This window comes from Erythrolamprus reginae, chromosome 1 (assembly GCF_031021105.1).
Source record: "Erythrolamprus reginae isolate rEryReg1 chromosome 1, rEryReg1.hap1, whole genome shotgun sequence".
Lineage (NCBI taxonomy): Eukaryota > Metazoa > Chordata > Lepidosauria > Squamata > Dipsadidae > Erythrolamprus > Erythrolamprus reginae.
This window is the reverse complement of record NC_091950.1, coordinates 372779826-372795507: the sequence shown is the minus strand read 5'-3', so window position 1 is coordinate 372795507 and position 15682 is coordinate 372779826.

Below are 15682 nucleotides of genomic sequence, written 5' to 3'. Positions count from 1 at the left end.
TAAAAGAGGGTGAAAATGTTGGTGTGTCTTATACACCGAATACATCATTTTTTTGCTGTTCCAAAGCCTTGCCCCTACATCCCATTTTTGTGAAAAATGGGCCCCTTTTTTGCAAAAATGAGGTGGACAGGGTTGGGAAGCCTGCAGAGACCTGGGTGAAAAAAACAGGTGGAAAATGGTCCATTTTTCAGAAACATTGGGGCATTTTTGCCTTGTCCCAGCACCCAGGAGCTCTCTGCAGGTTTCTTAGACCCCTTGCCTACCCCATTTTTGCTAAAAACCAACTGGTTCGGGTTTGTTCATTTTTTTGCAAAAATGGGTGTGTGTTTGCCTTCTAATCCCATCCAGCATGACGAGGAGGAATTCTGGGAGTTGAAATCCACAAGTCTTAAAGCTGTCAAGTTTGAAGTTTGTAAAAAGTGTACATGGTTGTAAAATGTGTACGTTTGTAAAAAGTATTCTACACTGGCATTTTATTAAATAATATTACTACACCATTTCGTTCAGAATACTTTTTTCTGTTTTCCATCTCTAAAATCTAGGTGCGTTTTATAGTCCGAAAAATACGGTAGGCAGATTCATCATGCCATACCATTAGGGAGGCATATGATTGGCACCAAATTTATTCTGCAGCAGCGCAACGGAGCCAATGTAAAGAACAAGAAATTCTGGATGTGTTTGGCCCCCACAGAGACCTAATCTGAATATTTGAAGACACCAAAAGATTTGAGGCAGGATTTGTGGTTCTCCAAGATACAGTGGTACCTCATTTTACAAACGCCTCTTCATATGAACGTTTCGAGATACGAACCCGGTTTTTTTGCCTCTTCTTCCAAACTATTTTCACCTTATAAACCCGAGCCGCCGCCGAGGCTCCCCTCAGTGGGATTCTTTTCATTTTCGCCAGCGCTGCTTTGAATCCCAGCGAGGGGAGGCTCAGGGAAATCCCAGCAACGCAAGAACAGGCACTTTGGATGGCAAAGGAAGTCCAGAGGTGGGGGTTCCCAAGGCAAAAGGGGTGACTTTTGGGATGGGGTTGCACACATCATTTGCTTTTACATTGATTCCCATGGAGAAAATTGTTGCTTCTTACAAACTTTTCTACTTACGAACCTGATCACGGAACAATGTAAGTTCATAAGACAAGGTACCACTTTATTTGGAGCAACCTTGAGGGAATCTGGCTGATACAAATATAATAATAATAATAATAATCTTCAAAAACTATAAATGAACCTAGAATTGATGCTGTTTTGAAGGTAAAGGGTGGTCACAAAATTTTGATTTGATTTGGATTTTTCTTCTGTTCATTTACTTTCTATTTTGTTAATTGATAGAATTATTAACGTTATATTTCTGAAAGTTCTTAATTTACAGCATTTTTAGACAGCTGCTTAACACTTACACAGTATTGTACATCTCATATTGGAATTGGTGAAATTAAATGAGAATAAATTACATAATTTATTATAGATAAATAAATAAATATTTATTAAATTAGTTTGCTGTCCATCTCACCACAAAGTGACAGGTGGTTTAGAACATTAAAAGTACAGTGATCCCTCGCCACTTTGCGGTTCACCTTTTGCAGACACGGTGCACCGCGGGTTTTTATAAAATATTAATGTAAAAAATATATTGCGGATTTTCGCTACTTCATGGGTTTTCTACTTGCCTACATGAAATTGTAAACAACACACGATTGGTTGATTGATGGGGAAGTGACCAACCAGAGAGTGCTGCCTTGTATCCTAGAGCCTGATTGGCTCAGTACAGTAGTTGCGGTGTTGTGATTGTTCTGCAATTTCTGTGGCTTCTGGCATCGAGCCTAAGCGTAAGATGCTTACAATAAAAGAGAAAGTCACGCTGCTGAAGGAAGGGAGATTGTACGCCACAGTTGGCTGCCATTATGGGGTCAACGAATCATCACTTTGCTACATAAAGGAGGAGGAGAAGAATATCAGGGCTATGGCAAATTTGACTTACAGCAAGACCGTGAAAAGGGTGGTTACTCATAATTACCCATAAATTTGGGGGGGGGGGGGAGAGATTTTGTTGCTTTATTGTCGCTACTTCACGGATTTTCATTTATCACGGGTGGTCCTGGAACGTAACACCTGCGATAAACGAGGGAAGACTAGTATAAAATCACATTAAAGTTGCAATAAAATACAAATCATAACTAAAGATGGGAAGGAAGTAGAATATACAGGGGGCAGAGGGCAACCTCTATTAGATGATCAACCACCTCCAGTGCAATATTCTTTCATTGACACCTCACAACAACTGATAGAACCAGGTTATCAGACTCTTCAGAAAAGTCAGGTGAGATCCAAGCAAATTCTGTAATCTTGATTCACAGTTGTGTAATGCAAACAAACTGATATGGGTTATTCATTAAAGCTGATTGGAAGTTTACATTGCATCACAGTTGTGATTGTGATATTGCTAATAGCTTAAAAATGAGCCAAGGGCACTTGTGTACTTGTGTGCCCTTTCTTCAAAAGATTGACCAGCACATCAATTTTGTTAGTCATGCCAAATGTTGGGAGCAGAACACAACAAAAATCTGCTGGTAAAAATGATTGGTGGCCGCTTCGTAGGTCGAAAGAGTAAACCAATGATAATAAGTTCTGAGGAAAGGCTGAGTGTGAGTGATGCATTTTCTTTTCACTTGGACTGTGTTTCAAAGGAAATTACTTTAAATTTTTCTGGATCAATTGGTACATGGTTTCTTCAAAATGTGTCATTTGTCTCAGAAAATAGTTAAACTATCTATTGCTAAGTAGAGAGCACAGGTAAGCAAAAATACGGGCTCCAGTACTTTCTATTCCTATCCTTGTTTAATGGACAGGAAGGTAAATTAAAATGTTAGTTGGTTGTAATATTTTTATTTTGTAAGAACACCTTTGGCACCATATCAGAAATCTGATTTTTTTATCTTACCAGGTGACAAAGGCTAAGGATATTTGTTGAAATAGAATTGTAAGAACAAATGGGCACTTAAGCAAAATGCCTACTCATGAAAAATGCAACCGTTTTAGGAAGCATCAACTCAGTATTACATGCTGCTTTTCCCTTGATAACTAAAATTTGATAACTAAAAATGCAGAGCCCTTAATTCATTATACATTTCCCTTTGATCCATTTCATCAGTCTGGATCTGGAAAGGGGGATTAATAGCATCAGCTAGTAAACTATCCACGTAAATGAGAGAGTTATTAATGGAAGATGGATGCGAATACAATTAATAATAGAAGGGATCATTCAAATATAGTATGTTGTAATTTTTTTTGACCTAGAATACATAATTCTTTGTATGTGTATCTGATGTGTGACTATGACCATGAGCTCACAATCCACTTAACTAACTGGGGAGGTACCAAAATAGGTGAAATGCTCCAATCATTTCCCCTCTCTCCAGTAACAAAATGTAACTCCAGCACATCCAGCCACAAACAGGGTTAAGCTAGCTCCATATAGTAACACCTTGGGAACACCTAGCATAGGCACTCATATGTCTACTCCTAGAATCAAGAATTGGAAAGAACTTAAGTCATCCAGTGAAATTCCCCGTTCAGTGGGGAACCACCTAAAGCATTTTGGACAAGTGGCCATTTGTAGTTGCTAAACAATTCCATTGATTGACATCTATTACCACTAGGAAAGTTACTCTAATAGTTAACATGAAATCTACTTCCCTGTTGTTTCAGTTCACTGGTTCTGATGCTTTCTGATTCTGCCTTCTCTCCTTTTCACAGACATCTGGACACCTAAAGATTGCCATTGCATCTCTTCTCAATCTCTTCTCAATCTTTCCTTCAGGCCAATATTTCTAGTTCTTCATAGGACTTGGTTTCCAGTCCCCTTACTATCTTGGTATTGTCCTCTAATGCCAGGGTCCCCCCCCACACTGTTAAGAACTGCAGTGCCAAGAACTAGAAACACTATTCCAAACATTATTCCAAGCAGAACCAAATGAGACAATTACAACATGGAGTTGATGCGAACGCTGTCCATCCAATTCAATTATTATCTGTTACTGAACGTAGATTCTTTTCCAAGTTTTTCTGCTAGACCAGGTCCCTCCCATATACCTGTGCCTTTCATTTTCCCATCCCACTGCCCCAGATGTAGAACTTATGTATTTTTCCTTGTTAAGTATCATTTTATTCATTTCTCTCACTGCTTAAGTCTGTCTAGATGTTTATGAATTTTATCTTGCCATTTAGATAACCATCTCATCAGTCTGTTCATCCAGGTCATCAATAGAAATGTTAAACAACAAAAGGGAGCATGGCTATGGTGCTGTGGCGACACGGAATTCCCCTCGATCAGTAGGGGAATCCCGATATCCCAGTCACCTGGCAGTCTGGTTCAATCAGAACCAGCTGGAACTGCCCTGGAAGGGCAGGAATCAAGGGGACATTGTCAGCAAGCTGCTGGGGGCTGCAACCCTCCTAGGGAGTTGATAAAGAGCCCAGACTGGTGGCTTGGAAAAATGGTTTGCAAAAGCCGTCCAAGCCGTGGTGACCATGAATGAAAGGATCAATTGATTCAGAAGTTTGGTAATCATCTGGGAAGGAATGAAACCTAAGTGAAGGCTGGAGGTAGAGAAGAAAAATTGACCAAATTGGTGAGTTATTTTGGGGGAGAAGAAATTTGTGACTCTTCTTTTTTTCCATTTAAAAGAGACAGTCTATTGGAAAGTTTGGGAAGCAGCTAACAAACAGAAGCGCTTTAGTTAAAATTATTGAACAATTTGGAAGGTTACAACTAAAACCCATCGTTGAATAATTGTTTAATTTAAATATGGTCTGTGGATCAATAAATTATTGGATTTAATTGATATTGATTTTTATTCTTTCTTTTAAAAAAATACATACAAATTTATCAAACAAAAGGAGAAGATCTATGGGGCTGTTTGGCAGTGCCATCTGCTGGCAAGAGAATTTATACTAAGGATTTATTAGTAGCTTTTTACTTAGCTGCTGGCCTTGAAATGAAAACTTATCTTAATACAAAACACTGGTTATTTTGTCTCAAATTGTTGTGAATAAGAATTCCCATCTGCCCTTTGAATGAACTTTGAAAATCTTGAAAATGGTTATTCTATTTGCCACAGAGGAAAGCAATTTGTATTAAGCTGTTGGAAAAATCTTTTTAGGCAGCTGGAATTATAAAGGCTTGTGTATCTAAGGAGAGGAAAGAATTTGAAGACGGAATCAAGAAGGAAATACAGGAAGTTATGGGCAAAAATGAGGTTTTAAATAATGATTTTGACAAGGACAATTATGAAGATACTGAAAATAAGATGGCAGATATAAAGCAAAGAGTTGGAGAAGAAGAAAAAATAGAGGACAATGATCAGATGGAAGAAAATATGGAGGATATTACTAATAATACAGTGATAAGCGAAAGAAATGAAGACTTCGAAAATGGATATAGCAATGGGCATACTATATATTACAACAATATTTGGATTATCGACGATGTGCAAGAAGAGGAAGTGAACTATAGAGATGAAAGGAAAGAGGATTTTGAAAATGGACAGGCTAATGATTATATTTATGATTACACTGGGATATACAATGATAAGAAAAAGACAGGGTGTAGACAGAAGTATTGGATATGGCAAATTGAAGGGAGGAAGGAAATAGAGGGGGAGAGAGAGAGGAATAGACTATGGGGATGAAAGGAAAGAAGATTTTGAAAATGGACAGGCTAATGATTATTACATTGGGATAAAAAGTGATAAGGATAGGGAATGGACAGGAGTATTGGATATAGCAAATTTAAAAAGAGGAAAGAAATAGAGGGAAGAGATTGAGAAGAATAGGAAGAGAACTTAAACAAATGATATACAGTATATATAAAGGGGAGAAGGAAAAAGAAAAGGGAAAGAAAGTGGGGGTACAAGGTGACAAGAAAGAAATTGGGGAAGGATGGAAAGGGAAAATTGAAGTTAGAGGAAAATGGCATATCAGACAATAATCTCTTTTTACTCTTTTATTATACCTTTAGTTGCTAAATATTTATATATTATCAGAAGAAAGTTAGACAGGTAAAGTAAATGTTATGTTATATATAAACAGGTGGTTTAAAAGAAATGAATGAGTGGGTTTTGATTATTATATAATTATATAATTATATTATATAATTCTTTTTGCGTTTGAATTTTCATTGTTATGTTACATGAATGGAATATATTAATGGGGTATAAATTGTTATAAATTTGACTAATTGACCAAGGTTAACTAATGGTAATAATCTATATACATGTATGTAATTTCAATGAAGATCAATTGGATTTGGATGAAATTTTGAATTAATGAATATATACGGTACTACCAGGGAAAAGATAAATTATGATGAAAATGAAGGATATATTTTAAAAATATTATTTAGGTTATTAATTAGAAATTTATGGACATAGAATTTATATTGAATTTGTTGTTCAATATTACTTAGAAGTAAATGTAGAAATTATTTATTTATTTATTTAGTTATTAGGAAAATAAATAAAATAGGAGGAACTACAGCTTAGATTTAAGAAGTTAAAGATATATTAATAAGTGAAAGGAACATTAGTGGTAAAGTTAATTGGGAAATAATTTGGTTATCGGGATGACGAAATTAGAAAAGGAGGTAGCATAAGTTAAGCAACATATTCCAAAGATCAAGATATGGATATGTGATTTTGTTTACAAAATTATATTTGAAACGAAGATATATGTTTGAGCTGTATTGAAGGTGTATGATGTTATAAGCATGTTTTTATTGTGGAGAAAAAATTTAAAAAATGCAAAAAAAGAAAGAAAAAGAAATGTTAAACAGCACTAGTCCCAGGATTTGGTCATTTAATACAACTTTTGAAATGATGTAATTTATGATTACGCTCTGGGTGGAGTCATTTAGCCAATACAATTATATCATTTAATCCTCCCTCCTCCCCTCTCTTGCTCGTATGTCAGAGTTAATCTTCATTTCTAGTTAGTACATGCAGTTAGTTGCAAAGGCTTCGGAACTGTTTTCCTATTGACCTCTTGCTAGAGTTAAAAGAGGCAGTGACTTAACCTAAATGTTTTGCAGAGGTCAAAATACTTCACTGTATTTCCCTGGTAACTGTCAAAAAAGAAGATAGGATTAGTGAACTTACTTGTGACAAGCCTCAGCCAGAATGGGCATCTATAAACCTTTTAAGGTAGTCCAGACCAGAAGCACAAGGAGAGTACTAGCACTATATTTATTGTAAAGTTACATTAAACAGAATCCTGAATTTCTCCCATCTTTTCCCATCTTTTCCCATCTTCTCCCATTCTCCAGAAACGGGTCTTCTCCATGCCAGTTGTCCCATCCACCTCTCTCCCTCCCAACTCCCAAGGTCATTCTCACATTCTATTACATCTGAAGGGTTGGGCAAAGGCAATAATGCCCTGTATAATTAGATAATCACTGAAATGCTGGAATTTACATACATGTGTCAAATGTTCTGACACAAGCATATAATTGGGGTATTTGCATGATTATGTAATGGTATGTTAAGGCTCAACTCATTCTGTGCTTTAGTTTCTGCCAACTTCTTGTTTCCTTCTTTGGTTATACATCCCTGCTATTTTCTGTTTTTTCGTTTCAGCATTTTGAAAACCCTGTGTTTATCTATGCTGGTGTCTTTAGATCTCTCCCATTTTAATTTCCACTTTGCAATTACAGCTTTAATAGCCCATTTTTTTTCAGAATTTTTCACCCTTTGCAGAAAGTTTTCCCATTCAGAATGTCAAGCCATTGGATGACTTCACCAAAATCCACTTTCCTTGAATCTAGTATGCAAGTATTTTCCCTATCTTTGATAGCACATGTTCAAGGATAACAAGAATGCTTTCTCTCAATTCTGGTCACCTTCACTTCTTCAAATAATTTTATTTATTTATTTATTTATTTATCTATCTATCTATCTATCTATCTATCTATCTATCTATCTATCTATCTATCTATCTATCTATTTATTAAATTTGTAAGCTGCCCTCTCCGTAGACTTGGGGCGGCTCACAGCAATTACTTCCTGTTGATAAAGTTTATGGGTGATATACAGTATGGACTCCTATGGGTACGGTCAGGTACGCAGAACTGGTAGAAAACATTTCATCAGGTATGCAGAACCAGTAGAAAAATTTCATTTTTTTTCATTTTTTCCCCTTCTGGGCTCTGGACATGTTTTTCCTATCACAGTAAATGAGTTGAATATGTATAATTTTAGAAGAGCTGTGCATACGTGTGCGTGTGTGCGTACATACACATACAGTTTATATAGTAGATAACAAATTTTTGTGTGTGCCTGTGTATAATAAGTATGTACGCATATGGAATATATACATAGAATTAAATAGTGTATTTTGGATGTTCAGTAATAGTAAATAGATAGGGAAATTGTATCACTTTGAGTCGAGGAGAGGCCAGGCACCCTAACACAAACCCTTGACATGAGTGACGTCAAGTTGGACCACCTTTAAGCTAGTCACATGACCTTTAAGCCACTTCCTGGTCACATGATTGTCAAGCCACTCCCACCTGGTCACATGGTCATCAAGCCACTCCCACAGTGTGGCAGTAAAAAATTTTCCAGCCCTTCATTTATACAGGGATGGGCTTCCCATTTTGGCACTACCGATTTACCCCGCACATGAACGCTCACCTTATCCATGCACATGCTCACTTTTTACACATGTACCCCCAGTTCACATACAGTATGTGCCTGCATTCCACACCTGTACCCAGCCTTCCATGCATGCACTTTTTGCACATGCGTGCCTTCTGCACATATGCCCAGCCTCAAAAACGTCCCTACATAGGATGTCATAGAGCCAGGGCAGGGTCACCTGCAATTTTTGCTACTGATTCAGGCAAATCAGTCTGTACCGGCTGCCTACCACCTTTGAGCTTCTAACAAATTACATTGCCAAGAAAGGATAACATTTCGGGAATCTCTGACTTTTGGCAGAGTGAAATCTCCCATTGTCATTATTTCTTTTTAAAGAGTTTGTTAATCAGACCCAATAAGATTCATCCAAATATTCTACCTATCTACCATATTTTTCAGAGTATAAGATGCACCGGAATATAATATGCACCTTAGTTTTGGGGGAGGAAAATAGGGAAAAGAATCTGCTTATCAGGTATTCATCTGGCTAGCATCCTTAGCCAGCACATTATTTTATCCCCTGGTTAGGGCTTTAAAAACACTTTATTCTGAGAGAGTAACAATTAAAGAGCTTGCAGGAAAAACACCAGAAGCCCAAACCCTTTCCACAGCAACTCATGAAGAATACAGTACATAATATATCGGACAGGACCCTCACCACAGCAGAAACCAACGTCTTCTCCAAAGGATTCAACTTTGCAGTCGCCCCCAAATGCATCCCCACTGAAAACATCATATGTGGAGTTGAAGCCACCCTAACCAAAATCAACCAAGATGAAGCCAACAAAATCAGACTCGAAGTCACCAATGTCCTCTGCTCCAGCATTCCACCCAGAAGCAACTTACATAAAGATGAACAAAAAGCACTCACCAACTTGAGGAAAGACAATAACATAATCATCCTCCCAGCAGCCAAAGGCAATGCCACTGTGGTGATGAACACATCTGACTACCAAGACAAGCTATCCAACCTACTCCAAGACCCCGCTTACAAATCTCTAAGCACAGATCCTACCACCTACCTGGAAAAAAACACCAAATCCAAAATAAAAGCTTCTCCCATCAGTGAAGAAATCCAGCAAAGAATCATCCCCAGAGAAAAATCATCCAGATGCCCCAAGCTCTATGGCCTCCCCAAGATACACAAAGAAGGAACACCACTCAGACCTATAGTCAGCTCTATAGGCTCACCCCTACAGAATCTTGCCAAATTTCTTGCCAAACAACTCCAGCCCTATGCAGAATCCATCATGTCTCATGTACAAAACTCATTCCACTTCATAGAAATCATAAAGGAACAAAACCTACAACCCAGTGACCTTCTCGTAAGCTTCGATGTCATATCTCTCTTCACCCAAGTGCCTATCAAAGAAGCCCTGACAGCCATCCAAAACAAATACAACCCCCCGAAGCACATCTTAGATCTGACCAACCACTGCCTGATGAACACATATTTCATCCACAATGGACAAAGATACAAACAGATAGAAGGAGCCCCCATGGGATCACCCCTGTCACCCGTCATCGCAAACTTATACATGGAATATTTTGAAATCAACGCCTTGGACAAATCTGAACACAAACCCAAACTCTGGCTTAGATATGTAGATGATACCTTCGTAATTTGGCCACATGGGAAAGAAAAACTGGACAGCTTTCTCACACATCTCAACAGCCTACACCCCAAAATACAATTCACCATGGAAATAGAAACCAACAACAAACTTCCCTTCCTGGATGTCCTAATCTACAAAAACCCCAATGGCTCCCTAGGACATACCGTCTACCAAAAGAAGACACACACCAACCGCTACTTAAACGCAAAATCCCACCACCACCCTGCACAGATCAATTCCGTAGCCAAGACCCTCATTTCCAGAACCAAACGCCTAGCCGACAAACACCACCTGGAACCTGAATTACACAGTCTCACAAATGTATTAATTTCCAATGGATTCCAAAGAGAGGCAATCAACAACTTAATCCAAAAAGAGACACCCCCCAAGAACCAAGACACAGAACAGGACAATGGCATCGCCCTCCTCCCTTACATCAAAGGCACCACAGATAAAATCAGTAAAATTCTCTGCAAACACAACATCAGGACAGCCTTTGGTACAGATAAGAAAATAGCCAACATCCTAAGAAACCCGAAAGACAATATCCAGCTAGAAAACCAGGGAGTTTATCAAATACCGTGTAAAATCTGCCCAGCCACATATATTGGACAAACTAACAGGAGAGTAAATGCACCTGTTGCAGAACATAAGAATGCATTAAGGAAAAAAGAAAAAACCTCCTCCCTTTTCCAACACTTCAAAACTACAGGACATGAAATTGATTTTGACAGTACTAAATTAATTTCCAAAACAGAACACTACAGCAAAAGAATAATGATGGAAACCATCGAGATAGAAAAACATCCCCAAAATATGAACAATGATACCTCCCGCCTACCAGACATCTGGAAACCAGCCCTCAAACGTAACCCAGCCATAAAAACAGAAACTAGACTCAGAACACATATTGCAAAACAATCAAGTAGCCTGCAAGCTCCAACTACTCAGGATATCACGCCTAATCAACAACCATTAACTAATCAGCATACTTCAGCTACATCAATGACCCCAGATGTTACCCCATTGACTCACCAGGAAGTTTCTACACAGCAGGCAATTGCTGAGCCATCAAACCACACCCAGCCACCAGTATTTATAGAAGGAAGGCAGCTTAGGTCTCGCAGTGTTCGCCTTAGAACAAGGACAGAAACACCAGCCTGAAGATGATGAGTGGGACCTCATCGAAACGTCGCCAGAAATTTCCAAATCCTACATGGGAAGAAACCCGAATATACCCACTAAAACCCTCATTGTGTATTGGACAAAATAAATAAAAATAAATAAATAAATAAACCCTCAGCTAGCAGTTAGCTGAAGTAGCCTGCAGTGCTGCACTCTAACCACTGTGCCACCCAGGCTTTTCACAGGTTTATGGGGGGGGGGGGAGAAGAAAACTGGCACAAATTTATTTTAGGGAGTTGACAAATTGTCAGGTCCCTGCTGGAACGCTGCCTTTCCAAAGGGGAAGGGGATACTTCTTGGGGTTGAGCACTTTGAAATGCTTTCCCTTTTGCTGTTACCGCATGGGGATTAGGGAGGAGGGGTTGAGCCACCAGGATGGACTCCCTCCCAGCCAGTTCCAGCATGGACGTAGTTTTCATAACACCTTTGCCGCATTGTGTTGGCCACTGGTGGGCCTGGGTCACTGGATGGGGGTTGAACAGGAGAATAACTTAACATTTCACGCAGGAATTTTCTCTCGGTAAAAGTTCATTTTGAAATACCGATTCTTTCAAGAGTCATGCTTTCCTGAGAAGATACCCTGTTTCTCCGACAATAAGACAGCGTCTTATATTAATTATACTATGTCTTATTTTCAGGGGATGTCTTATTTTTTTTCAATGAAGAATTCAAATTTATTGCTGAACAAAAAAATGAACATTTATTATATTACTGTACAGTAGTTGTCATCACAAACAAGCATAACCAGACAAACTCTGAATCCTATCAAGAATTTCTTGCTACTACCGTACCATTATTTCCATGCACCACAATTATACTTTCTTCAAATATATGTTATATATGTTCTGTTCGGGAATGCTGCGAAACGAAACGTCACCTACGTCTTACTTTCGCGGGATGCCTTATACTAGGCAATTCTATGAAACCTATGTCTTACTTTCGGGGGTGACTTATTTTCGGGGAAACAGGGTAGCTGAGGCAGGTCCTTAACCCAAGTCCATATTTCTCAATTTGAAAGCAGAAACCCATTCTTAAAATCTTCTCTCAGTTCCTTATCGGAAGCTACGTTTTGTTCCCAGATGCTTGTAATTTCTTCCAAGTAAGAATGCTCAAATTCTTAGCACATGGATTGTGATGTCATAGAAAACTATTGCTGATCAGATGCAATAATCCACTAAAAAAAAACCCAGAGGGAGAGCATGATTAGCAACGCTTTGGCCAGCAAAGCAAGCAAACATACTACAGTAAATGTTCTATGGCTATCTTATTGCGATTGTAGCTCTTATTATATTTTATCTTGCAAGATCAAACATTTTAAATGTATGGTAAAACTAAACATGTCGTCAAGTGAGACTCCTAGTGACTTCCTGGAAGTTTTACTTAACATTTTCTTGGCGGAAGCATGGAAGCATTCTGCTAATGTCTTCTTCAGGCTGTTTTTCAAATTCTTCATCTAGCCCTAAAGCCCTAGACTTCTCGTTTGACTTTTATTTAAGTTCCAATCAGATTGGCACCTTGTTTCAGTAATCAACCCTTCTTTGGTTAGGTGCTAAACTTATTGCTATTCTAAATATGAAACCATTTTTTCCCTGGAAAAATATTAAGATTCTCACTTACACTTAAAGTCATTCTTTGACAATCCTGATTTCCCCCCAATAGATAGTAGAACATGAGAAAATATCACGCCAAAGAAGGGATTCATGGTGGAGAGATTCACTAAAGGTATGTAATATGATATCCATTTATTCTTGTGTTCTTAATTTACAAGCATAAACATTTGTTTATCAACTTTGTATAGCTACCGAAATATTGCACATTACTGAATTATATTCCAATTTGGGAACCGGTGCAATTAAGACAAGTGAACTTATTTAATAGTTCTGCATTCCCATTCTTGAATAAAGTAGAATTTACGGACATCACGTGATACTTTAGAACAGCCTTCTCCAACCTGACATGCTACAATTTCCAAAACCGGTCAAGTTAGTTTGGAATGTTGATAATTGCAGCCTAATATATATATGAAAGGCATGAGATTAAAACAAGCCAATTGTGAATTATTCTTCGCCTATTGAAAATATTATTATACTCATAAATGCTATTGCAGTTATATTCCTGGAGGTATCTCATTCTGTAAGCTCAGAATGTTGTACGAATTAGTCCTTGAGATGCACCAGTTTGGCTCCTCCTATAACAGTGATGGGGCAAACCTATGGCATGGGTGCCAGAGATGGCATGTGAAGCCGTATCTGCTGGCACGCGTGTTGTTGCCCTAGCTAAACTCCAATGTGCATGTGTATGCCAGCCAGCTGATTTTTGGTTTGCACAGAGGCTCTGGGAGGGTGTTTTTGTCTTCCAGAGAGCCGCCAAGGTGGTGGTGGGGTGTTTTTACCCTCCCCTCGGCTTCAGGGAAGACTTTGGAGCCTGGGGAGGGCGAAATACGAGCCTACTGGGCCCACCAGAATTTGGGAAACAGGCCATTTCAGGCCTTCAGAGGGAATCCATGGGGCGGGGGAAGCTATTTTTGCTCTCCCCAGTCATTGAATTATGGGTGTGGGCACTTGCGTATGTGTGATAGTACATGTGCACGCTCTTTTGGCACCCGAGGGGAAAAAAAGATTTGCCATCACTGTCCTATAATTTAGTTACTCCTATAAATCATTGAAAAAAAGGATTCTCCATCCCATCCTTTGCAGAACACTTTACACTGAGGTGTCTATATTGACTCGGGATTGTTCAGTCTACAGCCTGTGGCCCAACAATAAAAAATAATTAATGTTAGAGTAAGCTTCCCCGGGTTTCCCTTCAAAGGTCTGAGCTACTTCTTATAAGCTTTTGATTATTTTGCCCTGGATAGACCTTTGCCGTTCCTCCAATTTTACTTCTGTGAATATTTTATTTTACATTATAAATCAACATTGATCTACTAGCCTCTTATGTTCTGTTATTTCTAATTCCTTGTTGACCTGGTGACGATTGATCTGATCTTTCCGAAAATAACTGAATTAAATTATTTTCCTTGTCTTCCAAGCCATATGTTTGAATTGAGCCACAGATACTGTAAGATGCCTGGATATTTCACATTAACATTTGGACAGGGCCGCCATCAGGAATTTTGGGGCCCCATACAGCCTAAGTGTCTGCCCCCCCCCCCCGCCATTTTAAAACTACTTTTTTAAAGTTTTTAAGAAGATGTTAGATAATCATCTGAAAATAGCTGTAAATAAAACCCGATGTTCCCAGAATTAACTTTATTCATAAGATTATGATAGCAACAACTTGACCTTAGTTTTACTGGAACTATAGAATAATCATATAATAACCGCTGATGTTACAGGCCGTATAACTATATAAAGAAGGAACTGTGAGGATAACAGTTCAAAAGGGACGTGGGTGGTGTTTGTTATGTTGTGTTGTTTTGTTGCTTGTCTTATAAAATGCAAATACAAAATTTAAACAAACAAATAAGTATATTGTAAAATGATAGATTATGTACTATCTTATTTTTTTAATGTTTACGTAATAACTACTTTAAAAAAAAATCATCTGTCTGAAGTAGTATAGGATTCCTGTCTAAGCAGGGGGTTGGACTAGAAGACCTCCAAGGTGCCTTCCCACTGTTATTCTATTCTAATTATCCGGGGGGGGGGGTGTAGTTATCAGTGGTATTAAAATAGGAGCTGTTAAAAAAAAACCAAATACAATTTCATATTGCTTCACATCTCAATATCCTTTTCGATCTAGTTTTTACGCCCATCGGTGAACGCAGGTCTGAACGAGCCCGTGGTATCCAAGTTAATTTCAAAGTACAGTGCTCAAAAAAAAGGTGAAGGGAACACTTAAACAACACAATATAAACTCCAAGTTGTCAATCAGCGTTGCTTCCTAAGTGGACAGTTTGATTTCACAGAAGTTTGATTTACTTGGAGTTATATTGTGTTGTTTAAGTGTTTCCTTTATTTTTTTGAACAGTGTAGATCAGGGGTCCCCAAACTTTTTACTCAGGGGGTCAGTTCACTGTCCCTCAGACTGTTGGAGGGCCGGACTATTAAAAAAACGTGTGAACAAATCCCTATGCACACTGCACATACCTTATTTAAAGTAAAAAACAAAATGGGAACAAATACAATATTTAATATTTATTCTTCCTCTTTCTCTCTCTCTCCCTTTCTCTCTGTCCTTC